The 15,165-nt window shown below is 39.1% G+C and overlaps 1 pseudogene; it reads right to left on the bottom strand.

The window, feature by feature from the left end:
- Window positions 1–1,527: 1,527 nt before the first annotated feature.
- Window positions 1,528–2,614, bottom strand: LOC114901341 (annotated as a pseudogene).
- Between the last annotated feature and the right edge of the window lie 12,551 nt (window positions 2,615–15,165).

A 15,165-nucleotide genomic window follows, 5' to 3' on the forward strand; every position in this document is an offset into this window, starting at 1 on the left:
GATGCACCTCATGGAGCTTTGTATTCTAGAAGACCCTGCCTAGTTTCCCAGCTTCAAAACTCTCAAGTAGCTGCGTCTTGGTGGGGCTCCTTGGGCACCAGGATCATGACCTCCTACAACAGTTCCACAGGCTGAACTGCTGTCCACAATGGTCCATCTGCAGTTGGCTGACGGAGTTGATGTCAGGTTGTAGAGCTCCTGTTGGGCTGTACTCAGTGAGTTCAGACAGTGCTGAGGGGCAGCTGACATTATAGGGCTTGTCCTCTGGAAGGACTGTGGGCCCACCCACTCACTGTGCCTGAACAGTCCTCCTCAGTCCTGGAAGAGGCCGTATCTGGATGGAGGTGATTAGCCTAGTGGAAGCTCTAGCTGCCCCAAGTCCAGCTGATCACCCCAAGGGTTGACAGGATTTTCACACTGGCTGGGAAGCTCAGCTCTCAGCCAGAAAGCCTCAGCAAGTACCTGTAGGGCAAAAGTTGCCTCCAGTGTTTGAACAAGCACTGTTGGCTCTGTTGGCTCTTATTTTCTTATTTCTGGCCTCTGAAGGAATCCTTTACTTCTCAACAGCTTTGCTATAGATTTTAAACATTTTATATGTTTTATTTAGCATATTAACTTGTGCTGTACTAGAAGGTTTTCTTTGGACATTTAGTCTATCATTTGAGCCTAGCCACTGAGGGCTAGAATTTAGCTGTCCCTTGCAAAATGGCATTAGTGGTTAACCAAGAATCATATTCTACTGAAGAAATATAGGTATTGTAATCTGTTAGCTGTCCATGTTCATTCTTTAATTCAATAGCCATCTATATAGGTAAGCCAGTGTACTAGATATCGTTAGGAATCCAAAGACAATAGAATCAACTTAAGCCTAGCAGACTATCTATAAACCAGATAAGTATCTGGTAATTTTGTTTATAGTTTACCCATGACATAATTCTGTGTATTAATTTATTTAATTACAAATTTCAAAAAAATAAAAAGAATTTCCTTCCATTGTTGTTAAAGGAGAAACATCTAGATATGGCTGTAGATTTGCTTGATCATAATGTCTAAATTTGGGATTACTTATGAATTAATCTGCCAGTTACAAAGATATCTGTAACAGGGAATGCCCTTACTTTATTTTTATTGTTTTGAAAAGTTAAAAATTCCTTAATTTTTTATTCCTGGTACGACTACCACAATTTACAGGGCAATATACCTGATATAATGAAAAGAAAATGACAAAGCTACAACAGATAAAAGACCTCAGGAACGTACATCTAATTGACACTACATTGCATTAATCAATAGCTGCACTTTTTGCAAGCTGTGTCTGTGACAGTCCTGAACAAGAAGGGTTTCCTGTTAAGCTGCAGTGCCTTTTCTAACTATGGATCATCGCTCCTTCTGTGGCAGATTTTTACAGTTGCTCTAATGCTTTGGGGACGACTGTCTCAAAGTAACCTGCAGTTTTCTTGACAACTCCTTGCTCTCTCTTCTGCTAAGAAATGTAGCCCTTTTCTTCTGAGTTTTTAGAACCTTCTGCTACCATCCACCACTTCCACCACCAGATCCATAACCACCACCATAGGGACTGCCCAAGCTTCTTCCACCAAAACTGTCGCCCTTTATGGGTCCATAATTTGATTGCTGTTGTCCACTATAATTTCCAAAATCATTATAGTTCCCAACACCACCATAGTTACCTCCAAAACTTCCTCCTTCATTGTAACCATCATATCCTCCACCACTGCCTCCATATCCACCACCTTGGTTTCCATATCCAGATCTACCACCACCAGCCTCCTCTTCCACCAAAGTTTCCACCACGGCCAAAGTTACCTCCACCACCTCCAAAGTTTCCTCCACCACACATAAAGTTGCCAGATCCACCTCCACGACCTCTTTGTGATCCAACAGACTGCATTTCTTGTTTAGAAAGGGGCCTTTTTCACTTTACACTTATCCCCATTAATAGTGCTACTTCTGAACAATAATTTTATCAACTGTATCATGATCATCAAAAGTTACAAAAGAAAATCTTCTCTTTTTTCCACTCTGCCTGTCTTCCATAACTTCCATGGTTTCAATCTTGCCATACTTTTCAAAGTAGTCTCTCAAATTATATTCTTCTGTATCTTTTTTTTTTAACATCTTTATTGGAGTATAATTGCTTTACAATGTTGTGTTAGTTTCTGAGGTATAAAAAAGTGAATCAGCTATATGTATACATATATCCCCATATCTCCTCCCTCTTGCATCTCCCTCCCACCTTCCCTATCCCACCCCTCTAGGCGGTCACAAAGCACCAAGCTGATCTCCCTGTGCTATGCAGCTGCTTCCCTGTATCTTCTTTAATACCACCAACAAAAATTTTCTTCACTGTTAGATGGGCATCAACCTTGTGTGGTTGAGCACACATTGCTGCATCCACCTCTTCAACACAAGAGTTAGTCACAAAACCAAAGCCCCTGGAACGTTTTGTTTGGGGGTCTCTCATCACCACATAATCTGTAAGTGTGCCCCATTTCTCAAAATGTTCTCTTAAGCTACCATCTGTAGTTTCAAAGCTCCGACCACCAATAAACAGTTTTCTCAACTATTCTGGTTCCTTTGGATCATGGCCCTGCATTTTGAGACTGGACTCACCTCTTCCAAATTGAGTTCAATATCGCCTCTACTTTAAGTGTAGTCAAGTAACTTAATTTCATGTAGGCAGCTTCCTTTTTTGCTTGTAGGGAATGTAGGTGTTGGCTCTTGTATTCTTTTTGAATGTTATTTCAAAAGCTATTTCTGTGTACCATCTGGTACACCATTATTCAGCTTCTTTAACAATAAATAGCAAAGTTGTCACTAACCTACACAAATGAGGGCTGTTCCAACTCTGCTTTCCTGAACTTGAGGCACCAACTTGATTAGAGAAGGGAAACTAAAGACTCCACTTTTCTCCCCTACTATCCCTCATCACAGCTGATCAAAGTCCTTTCTCCAGTACAATCTACCAATGGGGGAGGGGTACTGGTTTGCATGAAATTGTACAGTGAGTGACTGAGAGGTCAGTCTCTGAAATTCAAGTCCTGGCTTTGAAATATCCTAGTTGTGTTACTGTGGTAGGCTCTAACTTCAAGCCTGGGTTTTCCTCATGTATAAAACTGGGTGTAAAAAAAAAACCAAAAAACTGGGTGCAGTAGCATGTTTTGCAGGATGAGAGTAAATATTAAATAGGATAATGTATGAAAAGTGATTACATATATTATCTGGCATTAGTTCAGTGTTAAATAAATGTTGATATGAAGCTATGACACATGTGGTCCAGTCTTACAGCAGTATAGCAGTCAAAGCCTGGAAGTTGAAAAAAATCTAATATGCTCAGTCTCCTTACTTATACTTAACCAACCCTCTGAAGAGGACACATAGCCTTTAGCAACACTTCTTAAACCCTCTTTGCTTTCACACCTACTCAGTCAGTTATTTGACTCACCTTAAACTCCTGCCCCATAGACAAAGAGCCTCTCCTCCTTTCAGTCCTCCCTCTTCTCCCAATTTTGAATCACCTAACAGCAAGGAAAGACACTTCTCTGGGGAGATCTGAAGAAGAAAATGAGTGGGCAAAATCAAAATTCTCTTAGTGGTTGTTAACCACTGTTTGTTTGATGGTGATAAAATGGCCAACATACCAATATACAAAAACTGCTTTCTCCCATCACATTTTATCAATTCTGATGTCCTTTTAAAAATTATCATTTATTCAAACATTATTGTAATGTTCTGCAGCCAGAAAACTGACCAATCAGATTCAAAGGACTCGTAGTTTTGATGGTCAGGGGAGCAGGTAATTTTGGAGCAAGGTGCTCCAAACACTGAGTGATAATAAGAAAACCATAATACCATTTAAAGTATGATGTACATTTGTATTACACTTTACAATTTTATGTGTGTTTTCACATAAGTTATTTAATCTGATTCCCCACAAAAATCTTGTGAGGTTGGCAGACTGAGGATAATTGTCTCCGTTTTAATAAATGCAGAGACTGTAACATAGGAGACTGACATGGGAGGTGCTGTAGTGAGTGGCTTCAGACAGTCAGAGAGTCAGATGAGAGCCCTGGTCACCCAGGAGAGAGGCCGATGAGGGGCACAGGAAGGGAGGGCCCCTCTTAGCCCTGCCATGGACCCTGAGGAGAAGAGCATCCCATTTGGTACTGATGCCTTAGCTTGTTGATTCTTGCTGTATATCCTTCCAGGCATTTTGTGGCTATCTTATGATGTTGGCACCATAATGGAATTTTATCTGCAAAACACGTTAGCCTAAGAGAAAATTCTATTAACACTTGCCTTTCCTTTCTTCTACTCTGATATTAAAAAAAAAAAAAGAGTTAAAGAAAAATTATGTTTTTTTTTAAGAAACAGGAAAGATTTTCTTAGGTTGATTTTTAATAACTAAGGATTGTTAAACATGTCTGTTGTGGCTTTTAGAGCACAAGGTACCACAGTCAAGTAAGACCTTTTATCCCCCAGTAGAGAGAAATGGTACATTTTATTCAATACATTAAATTATGTAGACATTAGCCACAACATGTTGATTCAGCTTCACAGGAAATGAAAATCAATACCATCTGTGTGGATAGCGGCTCTACATTACCACAGCACACACTGTAATGTGTTCATTGCATCTCAGCTCCAAAACCTCACTTTATTTAGAATGACATTATTGTAAGATTTTTAAAAGTCACTTTAATATGCATGTAAAAATCCAAATCAAGAAGTCAACAGATTTTGAATCCAGATTTTAGAAGCAATATTCTCCAGCTGCTTTGAATTTGCCTAGCATTTGATAAATTTTGAAACTGTCATGAGATACAGGTCTTCAAAGGCTGTGAGATATGGCCCAAGTGCCTAGCATCGAGCCCAGTACACAGCAGGTGCTCAAAAAATGTTTGTTGAATTAATGAATCAGCACAAGATGCACTATCAATTTCATAACATATTCTTGGGGGGCTTCCCTGATGGGGAAGAATCTGCAGTGGTTAAGAATCTGCCTGCCAATACAGGGGACACAGGTTTGATCCCTGGTTGAGGAAGATTCCATGTGCCACAGAGCAACTCAGCCTGTGTGCCACAACTACTGAAGCCCGTGTGCCTAGAGCCTGTGCTCTGAAACAAGAGAAGCCAGCGCAATGAGAAGCCCATGCACTGCAATGAAGAGTAGCCCTAGCTCGCTGCAATTAGAGAAAGCCCGTGTATAGCAACGAAGACCCAACGCAGCGAAAAAATAAATAAATAACATATTCTTGGGAAAAAAGAAACCTTAAAGGAAATGTACCCATTGACTGCAAGATGTACAATGATTTAATTTTAAAAAATATTTATTTATTTATTTGGTTGCCCCGGGTCTTAGTTGTGGCAGGCAGGCTCCTTACTTGCGGTTCTAGGGCTCTTTAGTTGTGGCTTGCCAGCTCCTTAGTTGTGGCATGTGAACTCTTAGTTGCGGCATGCGTGTGGGATCTAGTTCCCTGACCAGGGATCGAACCCAGGCCCCCTGCAATTGGGAGCATGGAGTCTTATCCATTGCATCACCAGGGATGATTTTTAAAATGTGAAAAAAACTGATTAAGAATCTACGGAGGGGGCTTCCCTGGTGGCGCAGCGGTTTAGAGTCTGCCTGCCGATGCAGGGGACGCGGGTTCGTGCCCCGGTCCGGAAAGATCCCACATGCCGCAGAGCGGCTGGGCCCATGAGCCATGGCCACTGAGCCTGCATGTCTGGAGCCTGTGCTCCGCAACAGAAGAGGCCACAACAGTGAGAGGCCCGTGTACCGCAAAAATTAAAAAAAAAAAAAAAAAAAAAGAATCTAGGGAGGGGCTTCTCTGGTGGTCCAGTGGTAAAGAATCCACCTTCCAATGCAGGGGACACGGGTTCGCTCCCTGGTCGAGGAACTAAGATCCCACATGCCGCGGGGCAACTAAGCCCATGTGACACAACTACTGAGCCTGCACACCTCAACTAGAGAGACTGCGTGACGCAAACTACAGAGCCCACGTGCTCTGGAGCCCACACGCCACAACTAAAGAGAGAAAACCCACATGCCACAAGTAGAGAGAAGCCCGTGTGCTGCAACGAAAGACCCAGCATGCTGCAACAAATATCCTGTGTGCTGCAGCTAAGACGCCACGCAGCCAAAAATAGTAAAATAAATAAATAATAAAATAAATAAATATTAATTGTATGTTTAAAAAAAAAGAATCTAGGGAAAGCAGTAGTTGCTCTAGGAGAGGCAAGTATAAATGCATTGGAAGTCTGAAGGACAAAGAGTTTAATTTCAGACAGAGGGACCAGATAATTTTTTTACTATAATTATCTGGAGGCACTGTTAGGATGGGCCCTTTTTTGAGAGCTCCAGAATTCCTGAGTAGGAGTGGCTTGGAGGAAACAATCTGGTTGGGAAGAGGATGACAGAGCAGCTAAGGGACTTGTTCTAAAAATGCATTTGTTTAGCGAGCATGCTGATTTCTTTAGATTGAATGTTTATTATCTGGAGGGCCTGGATAGGACTGGAGGTGAGGAGGGGTTGATGGTGAGTATGTAGAATTTTAAAATTTTCCATTTTAGGCATATAGGAATTTATGTCTAGATCTGTATCTTTATCTGTCTACTCTCTGTCTACTTGTCTATCTCTCTTTTGCTTTCTTTTAGTGAAAGCAATAGACTCAAGTTATCTGTCTTTATTGAAAATAATCAATATTTATATTTATTCTATACTATTATACTTCATCATCCTCTTCCATACTCAGGGAATTTCCTGAGTGAGCATCTTTGTCTTCTCCATCTCCATACCCACAGCATTAGTTAGCACAGAGCCTGGCTTTCAGTAGGTGCGAAATAAAGTTATTTATTGAAAGGAATGCCCTTGAAAAGCATAGATGGTATGGTTAAGTCTTTTCAGCATGATCACATATCAGGTCATCTTTCATTTTGTAGACAGAATGATGAAGCAAGATTAGAGGCCCAACTTAGAGTCATAAATGAAAGTCAGAAGAAAACCTGAGCAAGAATCCAGAGGATTCAAGTCCCAGTAGTGTATTTTGCATCATATTATTCAAGTTCCAGCAAAAATCACATGGATGTTCCTTGCATATGAATATGTCCTTTGTGGGAATTGGGACCGTTTTATTATTATGTCAAACCTTTAAAAGTCAGACATGCACTTTAAATTGATTTTTGGGGGTAGGTTTTGACCTCTCTTGTTACTACTGTCACATGCATGTGCAAGACAGCTGATGGGAGAGGATGTGTAGTTGCCTCCAAGTAATTACATGCTACGGAGCCTCATCATTTCTGGTTCTTTAATCCAAATTTCTTAACCAACTCCTTTCAAACTGGATCTTTAGTACAGCCATTCTAATTCTATAGCTTCAAAACAAAGTCATTTTTAAAAATATTTATTTATTTATTTTTGCTGTGTTGTGTCTTCGTTTCGAGGGCTTTCTCTAGTTGTGGCAAGCGGGGGCCACTCTTCATTGCGGTGCGCGGGCCTCTCACTATCGCGGCCTCTCTTGTTGCGGAGCACAGGCTCCAGACGCGCAGGCTCAGTAGTTGTGGCTCACGGGCCTAGTTGCTCCGCGGCATGTGGGATCCTCCCAGACCAGGGCTCGAACCCGTGTCCCCTGCATTAGCAGGCAGATTCTCAACCACTGCGCCACCAGGGAAGCCCAACAAAGTCATTTTTAAGCTATTTGAACTTAAAATATTTGGGAAAAAAATCTGAACGATTTCTGAAAGCACAAAGCAGGTATTTTCTTCAAACTCAAGTAACTGAAATAACTGAAGATATTTAGTTCAAATTGCAAATAAATTCACCTTTGGATTGAGACAAGGCAAGAGAAATATCAGACCCAAAGGTCAAAAGGAACATTTTGGAGTAAGTTATAAACAGAAAATAGGGATTTAGAATGGAAAAGATGAACTCAACAATAAGATGGGGTCATGACACCTTGGTAAGTATTTTTTATTATTTTTTAAAACTCACTGTGCTATCCCAGGACTTTATTTTCACTGACTCTAATTGAGAATATTTTAGTGATTTTGTGTATGTGTGTGTTTAAAGGACCAGGAAATGATAGTCTGTACTTTGTTATGTCTTGGTTCAGAGAAATTTAAAGCATATAGAAATCTTGGGCTAGATCTCTTCTCCATTCCCTGACTCTCCCTAGAACACTTATGCCAAAAATTACCATTCTCTGTGGTATCAGATTCTCAGGGAGAAGTAACTGTTTAGAGGAATTCATTTTCCAAATGCCCAAATTTCACCAGATTCAAATAGTGCTGATGTAAATAAATAAAAATTGAAAAGTGGATAAGATTATTAGATGTGCCTGTCGATAGGTAATTAGCACAAGCACATTTGTGATTTATTGGAAAGTTCAAGGGCAACTGGAATGACTTCTATTATTCTGCAGTTGCATGTTGGAGTTAAATCCTGTGTTTTCTGGAGCTGCAAAAGTCTGTAGTATGATATTCATCATCGTTTTAAATGTGTTTATTGAGTGGGAGGTCTCTAATTAGGAATCTGCTCTCATTCCAGTTGATATTGGGTTAAAATGTACTTTTTCACCAGCTACTTAAAAAGAGTTCCTAATCCAGCAACTCCACTCCTGGCTATTTATCCAAAAAACAAAAACAAAAACACTAATTCAAAAAGATATATGCACTCCTGTGCAGCATTATTTACAATAGCCATGATATGGAAGAAACCTAAGTGCCCATCAATAGATAAATGGGTAAAGACGATGTGGTATACATACACACACACACACACACACACACACACACACACACAAAATGGAATATTACTCAGCCATAGAAAGAAAAGAGATCTTGCCATTTGTGACAAAGTGGATGGACCTAGAGGGAATTATGTGAAGTGAGGTAAGTCAGACAGAGAAAGAAAAATACTGTATGATTTCACTTATATGTGGAATCTAAAAGACAAAACAAATGAACAAATATAACCAAACAGAAACAGAGTCATAGATACAGAGAACAAACAGGCAGTTGCCAGAGGGGAGGGAAGTTGGAAGAGGAGAGAAATAGGTGAGGGAGATTAAGAGGTACAAACTTCCAGTTACAAAATAAATGAGTCATAGGGATGAAGTGTACATTGTGGGAAATACAGTTAACAGTTATGTAGTATATTTGTATAGTGACAGATGGTAACTAGACTTATAATAGTGATAATTTTGAAATGTATAGAAATATTGAATCACTATGTTGTGTACCAGGAACTAACAATGTGTTGTAGGTCAAGTATGCCTCAAAAAACAAACAAACAAACTCACAGAAAAAGATCAGATTTGTGGTTACCAGAGGGGGGCTGGGGGGAGAGATGAAGGTAGTCAAAAGGTACAAACTTCCAGTTATAAGATAAATAAGTACTAGGGATATAATGTACAACATGATAAATATAATTAATACTGCTGCGTGTTATTTATGAAAGTTGTAAAGAGAGTGAATCTTAAGAGTTCTCATCACAAGGAAAAATTTTTCTATTTCTTTAATTTTGTATCTATATGAAGTGATGGATTTCACTAAACTAATTGTGGTAATCATTTCATGATGTATGTAAGTCAAATCATTATGCTGTACATCTTAAACTTATATAGTGTTGTATATTATATCTCAATAAGACTGGAAGAAAAAGAAAAAAGGAAAAATAAAAAGTTCCTAAAGCCAATCATCAGTGTAAAAAAAGATTTAGGAGAATATCAAAAAATATCAAAAAATATTTGTTGACTGACAACGGAGAGGGTTGGGTTGGAACATATAATAATATATGTTCCATATATTAATAACATATAATTCTTCCAACTCAAAAAGTCCATATATTAATAACATATAATTCTTCCAACTCAAAAAGTCTACACCCTATCAGGTTTATACTTTATCTGTCCTCAGTGGGAGTGGGGTGGCTCTTCTCACTTTGCAGTGACTTGTCACTCTGCCTAACTAACTGGCCAGTCTCTTGTCCTGATTTTCCCACAATTGCACTGTAGCTTCTAGCAATACCAGGTGTCTCGCTTTTCTGCAACCTGTCTCCATGCCTGTACCCTTGCTGTTCTTTCTCTGTCTGAAGTGTCCTACTCATTAATCTCAGCTTTGAGTCAGGACTCAAATGCTACTGCCTGGATAACGGGACATTCTCCTCTCACTCCCAGCATACGCAGGTAAGGTAATCTTCTGATTGTATTTGCTGGCTGGTTTGCATGTCTGATTCCTCAGGAGACTGAAATATTCTTGGGGGCAGGTGCTTTGTGTGTCTGTATTTTTGTAACCCTGAAACCTGGCATAGTGCTTTCACACATGGTATGTGCCCTTGAAATATTTACTGAGTGAATGAGTATATTCCTTGGTGTAAATCATAAACATAAATTTATACTGCCCATATATCTTATAAGATTTCTCATATCTATCTCTTTCAGGTATAATTTTCTTTATATAAGTGATGCATGCCTAAAAACATATTTTTAATTTTGAGAATTTAATAAAATTCTAGATCCATGTTGCATTGTCCTATAAAGGAGTTGCTAGCCACATGTGGCTATTTAAATTTAAATCAGTGAAAATTAAATAAAATAAAAAAATTCAGTTCCTCAGTAGCAGCACCAGCCACATTTTAAGTGTTCAATAGACACATGTGGCTTTTAGCCATTGTATTAAACAACACAGACAGAGAACATTTCCATCACTGCAAAAAACTGTATTGAACAGTGCTACCTTAGAGAAACTGGATATCTTTGGTAATGTTTCAAATTCTTCTGTAAAGTAAATAATCATATTCAAACTAATTACCTTTGAACATCTGAATGCTAATATAGCCAGGTTTTAAAATACTAGTCTTAGATATGTTACATTCTCTGGTACAGACAAACCTTTTACAAATATTTTAAACAGTCTATATTTAAATGTAAAAAGTGTTCAGAAAAATAAAATACTGAGACTAGTGAGTCACATGATGACCTAGGTGCACCATTTTCTTACTCTCCCTCCTGAGACACCAATAAAACTAAGCAAAAAAATGTTTTAAGTGCTCTCACTCCACAACATGAAGAGAGTAAGACAAGGATCATCAGTGGACAAGGGGACTCAAGAGGTTTATGAAATATAGAAAGTTGATGAAGCATACTGGAGAAAGTGGCAGCCTATACTATACCTGGAGGGGTATAAGTCACCACACTTGGAAACATTTGATGCAGAGGGGGTCAGGAATGAGTTGTGCAGCAAGACAGGAAGATTTGTTAAAAGTCTGTCAGTTGGAGACAACCTACAGCCTGGCACAATAAAGGAAAAGTTACCTATATCTGTCTCATTCAGTCATTTTAAAACATCAGGGGTAAAGAGAGTATGGAGAGAGACAGAAAGAGGCACCTACAAAATAACTGCCTGGCAAGAAGCTTCTCATCAGCAGCCCTGGGTACTGGAAGATAATGCAGCAAGGCTCTCAAGGTTTTTTAACCATTAGGTAGGAGGATAGAATACATTTTCAGACATGTTCCATACATCTTTTCTGAGGAAGTTACTAGAGCGTATTCTCCACCAAAACAAAAGAGTAATGAGTAAGGCATATGCTCCTTTGGTGGACTGGACTATTGCTTCCTATTGTTCACATCTCCCCTGTCATTGACGTATACATTCATGTCTACATTTCCCTACTCCTTCGATGCTGGGATTGCCCATATGATTTGCTTTGGCTAGTGGGACACTGGTGGATGTCACATGAGCAGAGGCTTTCAGTATGCTTATTTGGTGTGTCTTGGTCTTTCTCTTTCTTCTTCCATCTTCCATGAGAAGAGCGTGCCCCAAATAGCTGCTGGTACCACATGAAAGACACATGGAGCAGTCTTGAATTCAACCCACATTCTGAAGCAGAGTGAGAACAGTAAATGTTTGCTGTTACCACTGAGATGTCAGGGCTGCTTGTCAGGCAGCATTACCGTTACACGGCATTTTTGTACTAATAATTATTAAGAAGCTTTCAGGAACAATTAATCCAATTTGAGAGTACTGACATTCCTCCTCTAGAATGGTAACTGTGCAGCAGACCTGAAAGCAACTGGTCCAGTTGGGAATATGAGGATTAATGGCTCTGGGAGGGAGATCTTCAAGAAATAAGAAGAATCAACAGAATAGAAGGTATGATTGAGACCTTGGGAATATAGTGAAGGCAAATGGAAGAGCACAAAAAAGGGAAATCCATTCCAACTGAATTGCAGGAGCACAGCAGTCATGATATTGGACTCTTTAGAAAAGGGGTCTTGATCCTATTATATTATTAGCTCTGTAGTGAACACTATTTATATAGATGTAATTAAGTAAGATCCATTTATAGTTCCCCCCCCCTGCATGGGTATACACTTATATCCAAACTCCTCAGGTTGTGAACATTAAATGTGTACAGCTTTTTGTATGTCAATCATACCTCAGTAAAGTGGTTTACACACACACACACACACACAAATGATTAAAAGAGAAAACAAAGCAGAGGAACAAAAAGGAAACAAAACAGACAAAAAGCCAAAGAGGGAAAAAACTAACTATGGTAAAAGTCCCTCAGGTCATCAAAAACCAACTTCCTGAGCTAGAACGACCAGAAACCTAGGCCCAGCCAGGGATTTGTATAGGTGCTTGGAATTCCATAAAAATGGCTCTTTATGAGGTAATAGCAAGAAATGAATCTATGAAAGCTAGGGATAAAACACAGTGGTTTTCTCACTTTCTGGTCTCAAGACTCTTTTTTTTTTTTTTTTTTTTTTTTTGCGGTACGCGGGCCTCTCACTGTTGTGGCCTCTCCCGTTGCGGAGCACAGGCTCCGGACGCGCAGGCTCAGCAGCCATTGCTCACGGGCCCAGCCCCTCCGCGGCATGTGGGATCTTCCCGGACCGGGGCGCAAACCCGTGTCCTTTGCGTCGGCAGGCGGACTCTCAACCACTGCGCCACCAGGGAAGCCCTCAAGACTCTTTTATTCTTTTTTTTAAAAAAAGAGACACCTGAAGCGCTTTCTTTTTATGTAGGTTATAGCAATTGGTATTTACCTTACGAGAAATTAAAACCTATAGGATGCTTCAGTGGTCTTTTCATTTCTAGTTTGAAAACCTATTATAATTTTTGGTTTTTAAAGAGCTCATTAAAGTCTACACTTAAAACATTAATTCTTTTGTCCTTAAACTCAGAATGATTGGTCTCAACGGACAACTTAGCTGGCATCATGATACTATATGAAACTGTTCCATTGTGTAAGACACAATAAGGTATATCATTAAAATCTGTAAAGTTAAGAGGAAGATAGCTTTCAACATAATTTTATTTCTTATTTACAGTTTTGCCCAGTTTCTTTGCAGTAGATTCCTTTTCCATGAGCCCAGATAGCCTGCTATGTCCATTCCTGTATCTTTATTTTTTTATTTATTTATTTTTCAATAGGTTTGTGGGTTTTTTTTTTAACATCTTTATTGGAGTATAATTGCTTTACAATGGTGTGTTAGTTTCTGCTTTATAACAAAGTGAATCAGCTATACATATCCATATACCCCCATATCTCCTCCCTCTTGCATCTCCCTCCCACCCTCCCTATCCCACCCCTCTAGGTGGTCACAAAGCACTAAGCTGATCTCCCTGTGCTATGTGGCTGCTTCCCACTAGCTATCTATTTTACATTTGGTGGTATATATATAAGTCCATGCCACTCTCTCACTTCGTCCCCAGCTTACCCTTCCCCCTCCCCGTGTCCTCAAATCTATTCTCTACGTCTGCGCCTTTATTCCTGTCCTGCCTCTATGTTCTTCATAACCATTTTTTTTTAGATTCCATATATATGTGTTAGCATATGGTATTTGTCTTTCTTTTTCTGACTTACTTCACATTCCTGTATCTTTAAAGGCAGAGGTTGCAGCTGTGGGGCAAGAAAGCAGCAAGTTGTTTCCTCTTTCTTTTTAAGCCCAACAATTCATCGTGCTCGTGTCTGACTTATTCAGCATGGGTAGGGGAATCCGGGTGCTGGACATGGCTCCAGTATCTCAGAGGAGGGAACTGAGGAGTCCCTTTATTTATTCCTTCACTAATGCTCTTCCTTTCTTCATGTAGATCTGAGTTTCTGACCTAATCATTTTCCTTCTCTCTGAAGAATATTTTTTAACATTTCGTGCCAGGCAGATCTATGGATGAAAAATTCCTTCAATTTTTGCCTGTGAAAATCTTTATTTTTCCTTTACTTTTGAAGGATAATTTTACTGGATACAGAATTCTAGGTTGGTGGTTTTGTTCTTTTCTGCATGCATGGTTTCTGAAGGAAGGTCTGATGTCATTCTTATCCTTGTTCCTTTATAGATAAGGTTCTTCCCCCCACCTCTCCGGCTTCCTTAAAGATTTTCTCTGTCTTTGATTTTATAGTTTTAGGTATTTTCCTAAATAGTGTTCTCTGAGCTTCCTGGATCTATGGTTTTCTTTCTGTCATTATACTGCGCTTTATTATGAAACTTTTTGTCAGATTTAAGTTTTTAAAACATAACATGTAAAACTAATTTATTTTTAAAATAACTACAGCATTTTCCAACCAAATAATGCTCTATAACATCTTTTCCTATTTAACATTCTTTTTCAATCTTTTTAATGATCCCCTTCACATAAATATCTATAAAAACACCTAATTCACTTTATTGTTTCTTAAGAGTCCAAACCCTCACAGTAGTTAAATCTGAGTCAGTCACTTTCCATTATTTTGCGATAGCCAAAAAAAACAAAAACAAAACCAAAAACCCTCTAGGCTGAAACTTGACTTAAACTTATTTTAGCTGCAAAAGAGCAAAATAAAAATTTCCTTTTTTGTATTGGCAAAATTTAAAAATATCATACAATCAAGTTATCCTTATAGTTTTAAAAACATGATTTTTTTTTTGTTTTTTGTTTTTTTTTAACATGATTGTTTTTAACGTTGCAGTAGTTGGATGTTGGGTAGCCCATGGGAACAGGTATCAGGGTAGCGGGGGAGGTGGGCTTTTATTCAGGCCTGTTCAAAGGGGAGTATCCTCTTGAGCCTTGGTCTTCCATCTGTAAAATATGCATAGTGCCTGCTCTGACTCTTCACAAAGAAAGAAAAGAAAAATTCCTGATTTTGGGAGCTGTAATAGCCCTGAG

The sequence above is a fragment of the Monodon monoceros genome, unplaced genomic scaffold, assembly GCF_005190385.1.
Source record: "Monodon monoceros isolate NGI ecotype Baffin Bay Population unplaced genomic scaffold, NGI_Narwhal_1 Super_Scaffold_2, whole genome shotgun sequence".
Taxonomy (NCBI): domain Eukaryota; kingdom Metazoa; phylum Chordata; class Mammalia; order Artiodactyla; family Monodontidae; genus Monodon; species Monodon monoceros.